Genomic DNA, 17,068 nt, shown 5'->3' with positions numbered 1-17,068 from the left:
TTTAAAAGTGTAATGAGGTCATATGGGTGGGCCTTAATCTTGTATGACTGGTGTTTTTATAAGAAGAGGAGATTGGAACAGACACACACAGGGAAGGGCACCATGTAAAGACATGAAGAAAAAGACAGCCCTCTGCAAGCCAAGGAGAGAGGCCTCAGAAGAAACTAAACTGCCGATACCTTGATTTCACATTTCTAGCCTCCAGCATCGTGAGAAGATAAATTTTGGTTGCCTAAGCCCTGCAGTCTGTGGAACTTTGTTATGGCTTCCCAGCAGACTCATGCCCTGCCCCATGCTGAGACCCTTTCTCACTAGCCCTGTTATCCTGAGCAGTCCTGGCATTCAGATAGGCGCCATTAAGGAGAGTCTCATTGAATGTAACCAACCAAATGTCCTGCTTTGGCTTTTTCTCCTAATTTTTTTTTTTTTTTTTAATTTACACTCCTCTTGAACAACATCGCTAAGCCACAGGCTGGCCATGTCACAAGCAAGCTTCCTGCTTCACCATGCAGAAGCCTCTCTCTGGTGGTTTTTCAACACCAGTATCTCAATTCACTCTCCATTTGCCTTGATTTGCTTCTTTATTTCCTGAGGACTCAAGTGGCCTGGGCTCTTGACTGTTTTCTCAAAGATTTGGCCATCTCCTTGTGGGAGTCTTCTGGTGTGCTGGAAACTGGGACTCTGTGGCTCCATCTGTCTTCTTGGATTCTGACCCTCCGCTCGGCTGACCGAGGTTTGTCACATGAGCCTTGTGTGCTCTCTGAGCTTCCATGACTCCAGCATTTTGTATGATTGAGAGCAAGTCAAGTGTGCGCACTGTACACACCCAAAGTTAGTCTTGGGTATAGTTAGCATAGCTGTATTCATGCTACTCATGAGAAAGTTAAGGCCTGGTCAGAGTCAGTGCCTGAAAAGCCACAATTAGGAATTTGGTTTGCTTCTCTGCAGCAACAAGACCTTCCCGTTCCTATACATCGCCCTTCACTTTGCCTTCCTGGCTCTGACCTCTGTCGTTTCTATGACCTCCAGAACCCAACAGATTATTCTAATAGATTGTTCTGTATTCCCCAAACATGATTTCTTGCTTTGTGCCTATGACTCATCATATATCCATACCCTATTGGCCAGCCCCAATCCAAGGAACCTCTGACCTATTGATAGCTATAACTCAGAGGGTGGACAAAGAAAGGCAGCACAAGCTTACAAGCTCCAGGAGGGAGTTAAAATGGGATCACTTTGGCCGGGCACAGTGGCTCACGCCTGTAATCCCAACACTTTGGGAGGCCGAGGCGGGCAGATCATGAGGTCAGGAGTTTAAGAACAGCCTGCCCAACAGGGCAAAACCCTGTCTCTACTAAAAATACAAAAAATTACCTGGGCATGGTGGCGAGCACCTGTAATCCCAGCTGAGGCAGGGGACTGTAATCCCGGGAGGATGAGGCAGGAGAATCCATTAAACCTGGGAGGCGGAGGTTGCAGTGAGCCGAGATTGCGCCATTGCACTCCAGCCTGGGTGACAAGAGTGAAATTCCATCTCAAAAACAAAACAAAACAACAACAACAACAACAACAAATGGGATCACTTTGCTATTTCCTGGATATTGTGAGCTGCTCACACCTGCCTCTCCTGTGTAACAAGATTACCAGGATGCATACGAAAGGTCTGTAAGTGGCAGAGTGGAATTTATGTCCTGGGATCTAAGAATTCTTAGGTGTCCTTGATCAATGATGGCTAAGCCATGTTCCTGTGTAACAATAGATTTCCTCTTGGTGCAGCATGCTCAGTGCTGTGTGTGAAAGTGGCTCATAAGGGTAAGACAAGGAATTAGAACTTGGGCACTTGAAATACCTCTGGAAGTATAAAAGTAGACTGGAGCCCAGAAAATACCTTGGAGTCAGTAGGCAAGTCAGAATGGGGAATCATTTGGGCAGTTGAAAGTAGGAACATGTGTGGCAAAAGGAAGTATGCAACCTGGACATATTGTTTTATTAACTTTCTGAGAAGTCATTCGTCACATCTTGCCTCGGTTTTCCTTTTTAAAAATAAGAATGGTTTGGATCAGCCAGTCTCTAAATTCTCTTCTATTTCTAGAATGCTAATCTGTTTTACTTATTAAGTACCAGTGTCAGAGCACATTAGCAGTCCTGCTAACAGATACAAGATACCAGCAACATGAAGTTCTTGACATCCGAGACCAACTTCTCTTCTGAGAGGGAAAATTCTCTGTATGGTTTCTGCAAAGGCTGGAGCAGGTCAAGTCTGGGTGCAAGTGCAGGTCTTTGAGAACACCTTTAGGAGCAGAAGGTGACCCATGCCTAATCATTCTATAGTATTCTAGTAATTTCAGAGTTATCAGACCTCACAGCAGTGAGTCAGCAGTGCCTTTGAAATTCGGGGCTGAATTTAACTTCATCAAACCCTGAATCATGGTTCTAGGATAATTTCAAAATAGATGATGGTTATATTCATGGAGTTTTCTGCTCATAGAATGGCAGAGGGGAACTGACTGTATGGGAAACAAAAAATCTTCCTGAACCAGTCAGATGAAGTATAGCCACGCAAGAAACAGTGAGCCATTAGCTCGGGACACAGCAGTTACCACCTACCAGATCACTCCCACCTCTGGTGCTGGCTGGAGAGATCCCCCTTCCTAAATCGTCTTTCTCAACCATCTCAGTGGTTCCAAAATCTAAGGCAGGACATTGCCATTGCGCAAGACAAGAGTAGGGAAAACATTTGTCACCCACACCCTTAGTATGCTCCTCCCAGTGCTTTTCAACTCCAACCATGTGTTGCATCAGATTAGATACACACTATCTCTCTCAGGACCAGCTACATAATTTGTCAGACCTGATGCAAAATGAAATCTTGGGGCCCCTTGTTCAGAAGTTAAGAATTAGAAGACGGTGCCAGTACAGCACTAATCCAAGTACAGGTCCCTTTTAAGCACAGGAGTGCGGGTGACTCTGCAGGTTGCACACCCATGGGGCTGACCCTGATCTTTTCCCGCAGTCTTCTGCTCTTCTGCTTTCCTGCTAAAGATGCCTGTTCACTCGGGGTACTGGTTTTAGACTCTGAGTGGTTCAACAAATCCACCCAAGCAACTTGCATACATCATTCTTTCTCTTGTGCCATCTTGTTATGAACCACAGACAATTTTATTGACGTGAGGAAAAGGCGCCAGAACAAATCTGACAATGTTCATTGGCTCACACTTTCCAGAGAGACGCATCCTTGGGGTGCTGAGATCCTGCTAGATATACTGAGTCTAAACCAGAGGTTCTTAATGAGGAGTGAGCTCAGGCTTACCTGAGATGCCCAGGGATTCTAAATGTGTAAACCTAATTTACTTATGCTCTTGAAAAGTCTTCTCAGTAAAACAGTGGTAAAGAAGCGTTTGAAAACAATTCCATTTATTTGTTATTTTATATATCTTATGACTTATCATTATTTGATTTTTTGAGACATACATGCATATCTGTGCATGTGTATGCTCCCCTCCCCACCAGCTTGATGTTAGAATCTGTTTAAATGGACTTTTTTTTTGTTGTCGTTCAGAGTGTTTTAAACTTCAGTGTGGCTTGCAAGTTCTGTGTGGTGATGATTATCCACTTTGACTATGTGAATTTATTTGTGGCTGGATCTAGCAGAGGCCACAAACTAATTATTGCAACCAACCAAGAAAAATAAAGAGAATGAGGAAATGGCAGAAGTATTGACAATATTTATTGTAGCATATGGTTAATGTAAAAAGAGGTAATAGAATGATGTATCTCAGGGGATCATTCAAAAGGAAAATTACTTAAATTAACTTTTCAGGCGGACTGAATTATGCATTATACCCCTCCTGTAACGCTATACAAAGTCAATGTTTGTGAAGAGTAGAACTGGCGGCTATAAATCAAGCCTTTCAGAAGAACTGTTGTATCTGCAGGGATTTTTTTTCCTTTGCTTTTTTGGCATTTAGATGAATGAAGAATTTTCTCAGCAAATTATTAATTACTCCTTCTTGCCTATAGAATTGAGTTCACTGTAGTTATGTAGGAGTCAATGGTATTCAAACTGCAGCTTTTGATGAAGTAATCGGCTGCTTCTGGGGCCTCTTTCAGCTGCCCTGGGCGTGCTTCACATGTAAACGACTGCCAAATGGATTCTTTCGACATTCCAGCCAATTAAAATACATTTAAAGTGCAGCTGGTGGAGAGGCAAACTATGCGATTGTGCGGAGAACTTCAGGGCAGTGAGACAAAAAACAAACTTTGCGGAACCCAGCTCTAGCAGCCCAGCAAGGCATTCGTTCGGGGGCAGTGGAGAAAGTCATAAAAAGAGGCTGTCTTTAGCCCCCGTCAGAATCAAAGATGACACTTTGAGCACCACCTTACAGGACACAAAAGAGGGAAGCATGTTTGTTAGGGTGTCAGTTTTCTCTCCTTGCCTCTTGAAACTCTGTGTGTTGGCTGATTGCCCAATGTGGTGCCGCATACAAATGTTGACAGAACACAGCGGTGTTTGTTAAACCCGGACTGGGGAAACCAGTGATTAAAACTCTTGAAGGAAGATCCGAAAACCCCAGGAACTCTCCTCAATAGCATTAGAACATTGATCGAATGAAAGAGAAAGCAATGAGTGGGCTAAAGTGAAACATTCAGCGTCCCTGTCTGCTATGCCTTCTCGGTAAGGACAGAATTTTCTCTTCTTTTTTTTTTTTTTCCTTGAATGTTGATGTTGGTATAGAGGAAAGCACCCAATGTGTTAAGTGCTCTGGTCTGGAGCTCTGATTTGCAGCGTGCAGAGTTTGCCTGTGATTTTTCTGGAGGACATGAAGGGATCACACTCACTGTGTAAATAGACACAGGGAATTACACGGCACGTGGTGTCTGCGAGTGCTTTTCCAGAATTCAGGACGGTACATTTTTAAATGTTTGCCTTTGCTGACCTAGCCTAGTACTTGCTGCTGTGTATCCAGGTGCCTGGAGATTAATTCCTCCTTGGAACAAACAGTTATGATGTACATGCCTGATTAATTTTTATTTTCATTTTCATGTTGTCTGGTTCATTCCGCAGCCAGCCCCACACTATGCATGTCAATCTTTTTTTTGTTTGTTTTTCTTTTTTCCCTCTTCCTGGGTTAATATTCAGCCAGACCCAAGCATTCTGGTTTACTAAAGCAAAGTCAAAATGTTTGGAAATGCCTTGCTTTATTCTGATATTCACTGGAGAAGCTGCTAACTTGGGAATTCGCTCTGAATCATCCTTTTCTAATATTTTAAGGAGACAGGTGCAGTTGCATTATTTCTGTGGTGCTGCAAGTTCAGTAAATACCCAGCTCTTGGATCATACTCAGACAGCTATCTTAAATTCCTAAGAATGCTAAGTTAGAGTATGGCTGAGCAGGGGGCATTGATTCCTAATCATCAATTGATCAATGAAAGACATACAAAGTTCCTGATTGTTTCCTATCTTAGCTTGTCATGATAGGCCCTTTCTGGCTCCAATTTTGTTCATTGCAAACAAAGAATCTTGCACATTTCACGGTGAAGGATCACATTGCAGTGTCCTGAGCTCAGTTAAATGTGCTTTATTAATCTTTAATGTGCCAGTAGCTCTGAGGCTATGCCAAGCTGAGACTTTCCAAAATTCTCCAAGTGACCTGCTGCCAAGATAAATGGTGGTAGGCCCAGAAGGGGATATTTTAAGGAAACTTGCAACAGCAAAGTTTTACCCATTAAGTTTGTCCTGAGTCAATGAAAGAAACCTCAAATAAAAGAGATTTCAGAAAGAGCTACCTCAGCTCTGTACCCTCTGTGTGAGAGACCTACTGGGAAGAGTCCACCTCCTCACACACACAGTAGTATATGCTCCAGAGTGGGAGGGAATAGGCTTTCTGCTGTGTGCTTGGTGGGCTGTGTTTATGAAATGGGTGCCGTGCAACAGAGACATGTGTGAACGCAGAAAGCTTTCCTGCCAGTGGCTGTGTTTGAGCCCAGAGAAAAACAAGGTTATACACATGTGGTGTGCTGCCTGTCCAATGCAACTATTTCAGACATAACAGCATCAGAGATGTACCATGGCCACAGAGGCTCACTTGGACAAAAGCACAGCTTTGCAGAAAAAGAAAAGTGGGATGGCACACCTCTGAAAACGGGGCAGTGGAGGTGACTTAATGACTCAGAGGACTATGTCAACCTGTGATTGATTGGCCGGGTCCTGGAGAACATAAGACTGTGACCTCATGTGGGGCTCTGAGTGGCTCATCAGGTTAATGCAGAGTATATGGTGTCATCATCATTTTGGGGGATGCAGGTAAGAGACAGAATGGACTCTGCCTTTGGACACAAGTCCTGTAAGCAGGAACTTCACTTCCAAGATTGCTATGAGAGGAACATGGAATCGGAGCTGAGAGGAGTTCCAAGGTCCTTTCTGATTTTGAGTCAGTCTCACAAAGACTTTATGAATATGTGCAGGCAGTAATGAGGGGTGATCAAGAGTAAAGGATGGCCTCAGTTAATGAGGTGGTTTTGTTGGCTTTAAAGTCAAGTCCAATCTCCTTCCTGTGGCCTAGAACAGGGGTTGACAAACTGCAGATCACAGGCCCAAATCTGCCACCATGTGTTTTTTTGTAAATAAAGTTTTATGGAAACAGAGCCGCACCCATTTGTTTATATATTATCTATTGCTGCTTTTGTGTTACCACAGCAGGGCTGAGTAGTTGCAACAGAGACTCTATGGCCCTGAAAAGCCTAAAACATTTACTATTGGGTTCTTTAAAGGAAAAGTTTGAGAGGCTAGACATATAGAACAATGCTTCTCAAACTATCTGTGGTGAAGAACCTGTTTTGTGTTTTAAATTTTGAATCCCTTATGCACTGATAGTTTCTTTAAATATAATAGAAATGTTGCATGAATGTTGTGGTGATGTCATGTTGCTACAAAAGTTCTAAATATTTATTCTTAATTTTTGTGCTTATCACAGATGAGCAACAAATAGTTTACAGACTGGCACCAGTTCCTGGACCACACTTTGAGAAGTTCTGGTCCTTGCATAGTTTTCTAGCCTCATCGTGTGCCACTTGTCCCAAATTTCCAAAGATGCTCTCCTCTCTTATGAGTAAAATCAACAAACCCTTCCCCATCTTTGGACCTTTGCTGCTGGTGTTTGCTTTGCCTAGAAGTCTTTTTTCCTGACTCTTCTCTTAGCTCCTCCTTTCCTTTAGGTGTCTGTTTAAATTCATTTTGTCAAAGGAGCCTTTTGAAAGAAGTCCGTCTGAAAAATCTTTCCTCATCTTTCATCACTCTGTCTTCATAGCATTTATTGCAATCAATACTTATCAGTTTATTTATTTGTTTATCTCCTTCTTATTTGTTTGTTTTGGTCAGGATTCAGTAACAGCACCATCTATTTCAGCTAGTTTAAGCAGAAAGGAATTTTGTACTGGTTTGAGCAGGCATATAAAATCTTGTAGAAGGAATGGGGGAGCAGGCAGAACTCGAGAGTAATGCACAGGGCATGGCAGCATGTTTACAATTATGTCTCTGTCGCTATCCCAAAGCTGGATATCAGGAAGCTGATAGTCTCAGTCCATTTTGTTGTTGTTGTTGTGTATACCAGAATACCTGAAACTGGGTAATTTATAAATAAAATAGATTTATTTATAAATTCCTTACAGTTATGGAGTCTGGGAAGTCCAAGGTTGAGGGGCTGCCTCTGATGAGAGCCTTTTTGCTGGTGAGACTGCAGAGTCCTGAGGTGGTGTAGAGCATCACACAGTGAGAGGCCTGAGCATGCGAGCTCAAGTCTCTCCTCCTCTTCTTATAAAACCACCAGTCCTACTTCCATGATAACCCATTAATCCATTAACCAATTAACCCACTAATCTATGAATTAATTGATCCATTTATGAGGGCAGAACCTTCTTCACTCAATCACCTCTTAAAGGCTCCACCTTTTAATACAGCCACTTTGAGGATTTTATTTCAATATGAGTTTTGGAGGGGACAGATATTCACATTGTTGCACTAATGCCACCACCACTACCTCCAGGATCACATTGCCTCTGCTCTCATCTCCTCCACCAAAACAAGCATCTTTGTTTTTTTTTTTTTTTTTGAGACAGAGTCTTGCTCTGTCACCCAGGCTGGAGTGCAATGGCACAATCTTGGCTCACTGCAAACTCCGCCTCTGGGTTCTCGCCATTCCCCTGCCTCAGCCTCCTGAGTAGCTGGGACTACAGGCGCCTGCCACCACGCCCAGCTAATTTTTTGTATTTTTAGTAGAGATGGGGTTTCACCGTGTTGGCCAGTATGGTGTCGATCTCCTGACCTCGTGATCCACCCGCCTCAGCCTCCCAAAGTGCTGGGATTACAGGCATGAGCCACTGCTCCTGGCTGCATCTTTGTTTCTTGAAACAAGTGAAGCTAGAAATAGGATATTAGGGCCTTTGCTACAGATGTTGCAGGTTACCTGACACCTCTGGTAGGAACAGCAGAAACTGAGCACCTAACTCCTGATTTTCACTCTGACTTTCAAATCCCACTATAGGGGGCCTCCTGGATGAAATATGAATAGCAACAGAGCTCAAGCTATGAGGGAGTTAGGGAAATACTTGGCTTAAAATCTTAGTTTTTTGAGTCTCTAATGATGAAATGGAGTCTCTATAATCTGCCTGCATCATCCACTGGAAGGTTATCTCCATGAGGGTAGGGACCTTGTTCATCACCCTACACCAGTGCTGAGATTACTGCCTGCCACATGAAATATGCGCAATACATGTTGATGCTATATTTATGCATACGTTAATGGAATACATGTTTTCTCGAAGTCTATGGTTTATAATAAGGTAGCATGTAGTACACACAAGGGAGATTCATGTATATGAGTTAGCGTGAGAAAGATCTCTGAGGTGGGAAATGGAGACTACTTATAGGCAATAATCTCACCTTTGAAACATACCTTCTTTTTCAAAACTGAAATATATTCATATAGCTGAAGTTAATCAGTGTGCTCAGGGATGGGAGTATTCAGGTTACCAGCTAACACTATCATTTACTGAGGGCTTATTATAAGCCCTGCACTATACTATATGCTACACATGCATTATCCCATTTATTCTGCACAAAATCCTGATGCAGCAGGCATTAATTCTGCTTGCAGAGAGGAAATAGGGGCTTTACGTGGTAAAGTGGCTTCCCCAAGTCACAGAGCTGATAAGGGGTGGAGCCAGATTTGATACCATGACTTTCTAAAATCCATGTTTTAGCTCTTAACCTCCAATTATAATCCCATATACAATTTATCTTTCTGGTTGTTGTACATTCACCGAGGAATCTTCTGTTTTGTTTTCATCCTAGTGGCTGGTTAATCTATTGCATTAATCTACTTTGTGCACAATCTGTTCATCTGGACTGAGATATCCATATAGATCTCTGGATCATTGCTGAAGCTTGCTGAATATCAGCAGCAAATCTGCAGGTCTGTAGACAATTGTTTCAAAGAAGTAGGAGAAAACTAATTCTGCAGGGATGAAGAGTATAAAGAAGGTATACACAAGGTAATAATTTTTGCTTTTAGAACAAAAATCTTAGATAATAGAATATTTCTCTTGTAATTGGACAACCCTCCACCCATGCCATATGTTTGGTTAAAATTTTCAAGTCTTTGGATTCTGTCAGGTTGAAATTCTATGTAACATTATAGTCATTGAACAGTGATATTTGGTAATAGTAGTGACTTTTTGATAATAAAAAAAATAAGTTGAGAATTAATTTTATATTTTAAGTTTTAGAGGACTCAAAAAGATACCTTTGAAGAAAGAGGACCTGGCAAGTGGTGGATCACCCACAAAATTTTACTTGACCACAATATACATGATAAAATAAACCACTTAAACCCCATTTCTAGTGTCTAAGAATGATAGGGGGGGAAAAGAAGTACTACTGAAATGGTGGAGTAAAGACCTCTGAAAATCTACTTCTCCAAAAAAGCAAGAAAGCACTAACAAAAGTGGCCAAAATCAGTGTTTCTAGAACTCAGGAAATTAAAGAAAGGCTTGCAACAATCTGAGGAGCATTTATTCCGGGGAAAATTTAGCTGAATCTCAGCAAGAACAGTGAGCTGTGTGGCATTTACCTTGCCCTATTTTCATTCCCCTCTTCCCAGCTTGAAAACTAATATTTTTGTGATTATGGTAGCTGTGCAAACCAGTAGCCTGGTCACTACTATTACCAAATATCACTGTTTAATGACTATAATGTTAAATAGAATTTCAACCAGCCTAGCAACTACTGGAAGGGACAAAACTTTATTCTCCCCAAATTGTCATAATTTGACCTTTCTGCTAGCTCCCTGCAAACTCCCCCTCTCAGGTCTTGTCTTTATTTTATCTGACTCAGAATTTATTAAGTACAAAGATGCTTTTCCCTGGGACATTCATATCAACATACACACTATGAGAGTTTGAGAAAGAGGATACCAGTATACGCATTATGGGAGTTTGAGAAAAAGGAAAGATAGGAAGGAGCAGAAAGAATATTTGAAGAAATAACAGCTGAAAACATGCCACATTTGATGAAAGATATACATCTACATATCCAAGAAGCTGAATAAACTCTGAGTAGGATAAAAATACAAAAGAATATTATTTAACTAGAATATATAGAGAAAGCTTATAACTCAACTATAAAAAGACAAGTAAACCAGTTAAAAAAACGAACAGTTCAAATATTCATTTCTCAAAAGAAGATATACAAATGGCCAATATACATAAAATATGCTCAACATTAGTTATTAGGGAAACACAAAAACCAAATTAGATACCACTTTGCACCCACTAATATTGCTGTGATAAAAAAGATGGACAATAAGAAATGTCAGCAAGGATATGAAGAAATTAGAACCTTCGTATATTGCTGGTGGGAATGTAAAATTGTGTAAATTGTGTAGCCACTTTTAAAACGGTTTGGCAGTTCCTCAAAATTCTAAGCGTAGTGTTTCCATATGATCCATCAGGTCCACTCCTACATATAGTTCCAAGAGAATAATAAATATATGTCCACATGAAACTTGTACATGGATGTTCATAGCAACATTATGCGTACTTTCCCAAAAGTGGAAAGAACCCAAATGACAATCATTTGATAAATGGATAAAGGAAATGTGGTATATCCATACAGTGGAATATTATCTAGCCATATAAAGGAATGAAGCCTTGATTTATATACTACATGAATGAACCTTGGAAACCTTATGTTAAGTTTAAAAAGCCAAGTGTAAGAGGTCACATATTATATAATTCCATGTGAAATGTTCAGAATAGGCAAATCCATAGAAAAATAAAGTAGACAATTGTTTCTAGAGGCTGGGAAAAGGGATACTGGGAAGTAACTCGTAATGGGTATGGGCTTTCTTTTTGGGGTTGACAAAATGTTCTGGAATTAGATAGTGGTGCTGATAGTACAACTCGGTAAATATATTAAAGCCTACTGAATTGTGCTCTTTGAAAAGGAAAATTTTATTACATATAAATTATATCTCAATAAACATGATTAAAAATGCTATTGAAGGAAACTAGTTAATCGGACACATTACAGTTCAGTCAACCTTACCAATTTGGGGGCATAAGGCAAGGGTATAAATAGATGTCAATATGCCATACATCAAATATTTTACAATTGTAAATCAAGAAAATGAAATTTTAAGTAAGTTCTACTCTTCTGCTTTGACCAACATACCTTTGGATCATCTTTGTCCTGTTTGCAGTAGGAAGTCAGCAAGGGCTTTAGTTAGGATAGGGTATCAGCCCTGTCGAGGTCTGAGTGGAAAACAACCTGCGGACGCAGTTAGTAAACTATGGCAATGATCCTAGCAGAGATTGAGGAGGACCCAAACCAATTTGTTGGTGTGGAGGGAGTATGACAGATACAGCAGACATCCTGTTAGCTGAATCAGCAGAGATGGAGTGGAAAGAGGATAAAGGATGAGAGGAAAGAGAGAGGCTGGCTGATGTTTAGAGTTTCCATGACTCAGGATGATGTTATCAGCCGTAGTTTCACAGGTCACTATTGTCACATCATCACCAGGAAATGATCCAATATTTGGGCCATGTTCTCATTTCATTAGTCTCACTATGATTTTGCATTTCAAAGAGAAGCAGGTATTAGCACAATAGGTAATTGGACTTGGTAGAATATGGGAAGGTAAGAGACTGAATGTGTTAATCAGGCTTTCAATCTTAAATTAGCAGCAATCACATATTTTCAAGAAACTATGAAGAAGCTAGGTTTTGGCCAAATTTTAAAGGAAATAAAGATTGCATGCCTCTCCATTTTAGTTCTACCAAATAGTTCAAGTCCTTCCTCTTTAGCCCTGGTTTTTACAGATCCTGCAACAAGATTGACAGTTGCCTCCCTCTCAGACTTATATGCTATACTATTTTACATCTTTCTCTGTATCTTGCTGTAATACTCTGACCAGATATGAGGTGGGTTGCTATGAGACAGGCTGTCTCATAATTTGATGGTGGAGTGCCAATTTGTGTGACTTTTATGGAAAGCATTTTACCGATAGATGTTAGAGTATTTAAATTGATACTCTAGAATCGATTTAAAATAATTTAGAATATTTTAATCTATTATAATTTAATCTATTCAAAGGAAATAATGTGTCATTGTAAAATTATTCATTACAATATTATTTTAATGGTAAAACATAACAAACTAGTGAAAAATTGAAAATAATCTGAAGTCCATCAGTAGGTGACTGTTAAATAAGTAATAGTGAATAGAATAGTGTGCAGCCATTAAAAACTGATGTAAGGCCGGGCACGGTGGCTCACACCTGTAATCCCAGCACTTGGGGAGGCCGAGGTGTGTGGATCACCTGAGGTCAGGAGTTTGAGACCAGCCTGGCCAACATGTTGAAACCCTGTCCCTACTAAAAGTACAAAAATTAGCTGGGCATGGTGGTGGGTGCCTGTAATCCCAGCTACTTGAGAGGCTGAGGCAGGAGAATCTCTTGAACCCAGGAGGTGGAGGTTGCAGTGAGCCGAGATCGCGCCACTGCACTCCAGTCTGGGTGATAAGAGCAAGACTCGGTCTCAAAAAAAAAAGCATGTAGATCTAGTTGATTGAAATAATGACTATGATATAGTAAGTGGTAAATGTAGGCTAAAAGTAAGTGAATTAGGAATTCATTTTAAAAATGTCTTTCTCTACATATATGTATCTGCATACAAACAAAAGCTAGAAAGTACTTCCATTAAAATGAGAAGATAATTTTTACTTTCATCTTACATTTTTGTATTGCTGAATTTGTTTTTAATTAATAAATATTCATATTCATATAATAAGTAAAACATAGCTTTAGCATTCACCAAATCACCATTTACCATTAACCATTGTGAATCAAATAAACAAAAATGCTATATTCATAAGATGAAATACGTTACACTACCATTTAACAGAGTGATTTTGAAAATGAATGTTAACAGTATTTACCCACAATAAACACAGGGTACTTTGTTTTATTGTGCTTTGCTTTATTGCACTTCATAGATATTGCGATTTTTTCCCAGTTGAAGACTTGTGACAACCCTGCATTGAGCAAGTCTATCAGCGCCATTTTCCCAACAGCATGTGATCATTTCGTGTTTCTGTGTCACATCTTGGTAATTCTCACAATATTTCAGACTTTTAAATTATTACTATTAATATACCTGCTTTGGTGATCTGTGATCTGTGATTTTTAATCTTACTATTGCAATTGTTTTGAGGTACCACAGATTATGCCCATATAAGAGGGTGAAGTTAAAATGTTGTGTGTGTTCTGACTGTTCCACCAACCTGCCATTCTCCCATCTCTCTCCCTATCCTTGGATTTCCCACTTCCGTGAGACACAACAGTATTGAAATTAGGCCAATTAATAACACTACAATGGCTCTAAAGTATTCAAGTGAAAGGAAGAATTATGCATGTGTTACTTAACATTAAAAGCTAGGAATGATTAAGCTTAGTGAAAAAGGCATGTTGAAAGCTGAGACAGCCTGAAAGCTAGGCCTCTTGCTCCAGTTAGCCACGTTGTGAATGCAGACGAAATGTTCTTGAAGAAAATTAAAAGTGTTACTCCAGTGGACAACAAATAACACCAAAAAGTGAAACAGGCTCCATTGCTGTTATGGAGAAAGTTTTAGTGGTCTTGAAGATAGACCAAACCAGCCATAACATTTCCTTAAGCCAAAGCCTAATCTAGAACAAGACCTTAATTCTCTTCAACTCTATGAAACTGACAGAGGTGAGGATGAAAAAACTGTAGAAGAAATGTTTGAAGCTAGCAGAGGTTGGTTCCTGAGGTTTAAAGAAAGAAGCTATCCCTATAACATAAAAGTGCAAAGTGAAGCAGAAAATGCTGATGTGGAAGTTGCAAGTTATTCAGAAGATCTAGCTAAGATAAATGGTGAAGGTGGCAATACAAAATAACAAATAACAGATTTTTGGCTGGGTGTGGTGCCTCACACATGTAATCTCAGCACTTTGGGAGGCCAAGGCAGGTGGATCACAAGGTCAGGAGATTGAGACCATCCTGGCCAACATGGTGAAACCTCATCTCTACTAAAAATACAAAAATTAGCTGGGTGTGGTGGTGCGCACCTGTAGTCCCAGCTATTTGGGAGGCTGAGGCAGTAGAATTGCTTGAACCCAGGAGGTGGAGGTTGCAGTGAGCCGAGATTGCACCACTGCACTCCAGCCTGGCAACAGAGCGAGACTCTGTCTAAAAAAAAAAAAAAAAGAACAGATTTTCAGTTTAGGTGAAATAGCCTTATATTGGAAGAAGACATCATCTAGGACTTTCAAGCTGTAGAGGAGAAGTCAAAGCCTGTCTTCAAAGCTTCGAAGGACAGGCTGACTCTCTTGTTAGGATATAATGCAGCTAGTCACTTTAAGATGAAGCCAATGCTCATTTAATATTCCAAAAATTCTAGAGTCCTTACAAATTATGCTAAATCTACTCTGCCTATGCTCTAGAAATAAAATAACAAAGCCTGAATGACAGTGTATCTGTTTATAGCATGACTTACTAAATATTTTAAGCCCACCATTAAGACCTCTTGTTCAGAAAAAAAAAGATTACTTTCAAAATATTGCTGCTCATCACCAGTGCCCCTGGTCACTCAAGAGCTCCAAAGGAGTTGTACAAGGAGATTAATGTTGCTTTCATGTCTGTTAACACAACATCCATTCAGTAGTCCAGGGATGAAGAAGTAATTTAAACTTTCTAGTCTTATTATTTAAGAAATACAATTTGTAAGACTAAAGCTGCCATCGACAGTCTTACAGATCCTGTGACGGATCTGGGCAAAGTAAATTGAAAACTTACTGGAAAGAATTCACCATTCTAGATGCCAATAAGAACATTTGTGATTTGTGGGAGGAGGTCAAAATATCATCATTAACAGAAGTTTGGAAGAAGTTGATTTCACCTGCATGGATGACTTTGAGGGGTTTGAGACTTCAAGGAGAAAATAACTGCAGATATGGTAGAAAGAGCAAGAGAACTGGAATTAGAAGTGGAGCCTGAAGATGTGACTGAATTGCTGCAATCTCATGTTAAAACTCTAACAGGTGAGGAGTTGCTTCTTGCAGATGAGCCAAGAAAGTGATTTCTTGAGATCGTGTCTACTCCTGGTAAAGATGCAGTGAACATTGTTGAAACGACAACAAAGGATTAGAATATTCATAAACTTAAAGTTGATAAAGTAGCGGCAGGGTTTGAGAAGATTGACTTCAGCTATCCAACAGCATTGCATGTTACAGAGAAAACTTTCATGAAAAGAGAAGTCAGTCAATGTCAAACTTTATTTTTTTCTTATTTGAACAAATTGGCACCACCATCCCAGCCTTCAGAAAGCACCGCCCTGATTAATCCACAGGCATCCACGTAAAGGCAAGATGCTCCACCAGCAAAAAATTACAACGTGCTGACGGCTCATAACCAGCACTTTTTTAAGCAACAAATATCTTCAAATTAAGATATACACATTGTTTCTTAGACATAATGCTACCGCACACTTAAAAGACTGTAGCATAGTGCGAACATCACTTTCTGTATGCACTGGGAAACCAACAAATCTATGCGACTCCCTTTATTGCAAAATTCACTTTACTGCAGTGGTCAGGAGCCCAACCCGCAATATCTCCATGGTATGCCTGTACCTACAGCAATAACTATAGCCATAACCAAATTATTTGTAATAAATACCTATTATTTTAATATTCAGAAAATATGTTTAATTTCAGAATTATTATTAGGTTGGTGCAAAAGTAATTGCAGTTTTGCCACTTACTTTCATTGAATTACTTTCAAAACTGCAATTACTTTTGCACCAACCTAATGGTATTGTGATCAAGTTCTTTATACTCTCTCTTAGGTGCTGTAAATCAAAATGCCATAGTTATATCTACTAATTCAAGTTAAATGTATGTATGTATTTACAGTACAAACCAGAAATATGTTATAAGCCATATATTTCTTATATATGGAAACCTGAAGTAGTGGGCATTATAGACACTGGGAAGACAGATTTTTAGTTAATTGAGTCTTCTAGGGAGTTAGGGAGAAAGGCCATATACGCACTTAAAACACTTTTGTACACTTGATAAACAACCCACAGAGTTAGGCAAATGATAAAAAGATACTGAGAGCCACATTATTACACTATTTGCTTTTTCAGAGAGAGCATTTGGAAAACTTGGTAAGGTGGATTTTTCATCAACCCATGCAAAGCAATTTAATAATCTGGGCAAAAATTATCTTACATTGATTTAGTCTTAGGAACTGTCTAAATCACTTCCTTAGAATATCTTTGGTTTTTACCACAATCCCGTGAGGCAGGCAGGGCAAATATTTACATTCACAGATAAGCAGAGAGCTTCAGACAGGTTAAGCACACTGCTCCAGATCTCGAACTAGAAAATTAAGGATCTGGGATCTGAACCCACATTTTTTTTTTTTGACAATATAAGTCAGTTCTAGTTATAAGTGGGAATTGAATCTTAGTTTACCGGCTCCATGTCCA

General features: G+C 39.9%; 1 protein-coding gene across 2 annotated transcripts in view; it reads left to right on the top strand.

Moving 5' to 3' along the window:
- Positions 1 to 4,509: 4,509 nt before the first annotated feature.
- The window catches only part of NCKAP5 (NCK associated protein 5), a 1,005,982-nt gene continuing 993,423 nt past the window's right edge, over positions 4,510 to 17,068 (top strand). For both annotated transcript variants that reach the window (XM_063630959.1, XM_055260748.2), the window contains exon 1: positions 4,510 to 4,675. The gene's annotated coding sequence lies outside the window, so the exon portion shown is untranslated. The remainder of the gene's footprint in view (positions 4,676 to 17,068) is intronic.

This window comes from Symphalangus syndactylus, chromosome 22 (assembly GCF_028878055.3).
Source record: "Symphalangus syndactylus isolate Jambi chromosome 22, NHGRI_mSymSyn1-v2.1_pri, whole genome shotgun sequence".
Lineage (NCBI taxonomy): Eukaryota > Metazoa > Chordata > Mammalia > Primates > Hylobatidae > Symphalangus > Symphalangus syndactylus.
The sequence above is the reverse complement of the archived record's forward strand: the minus strand, read 5'-3'. Positions and strand labels throughout refer to the sequence as shown.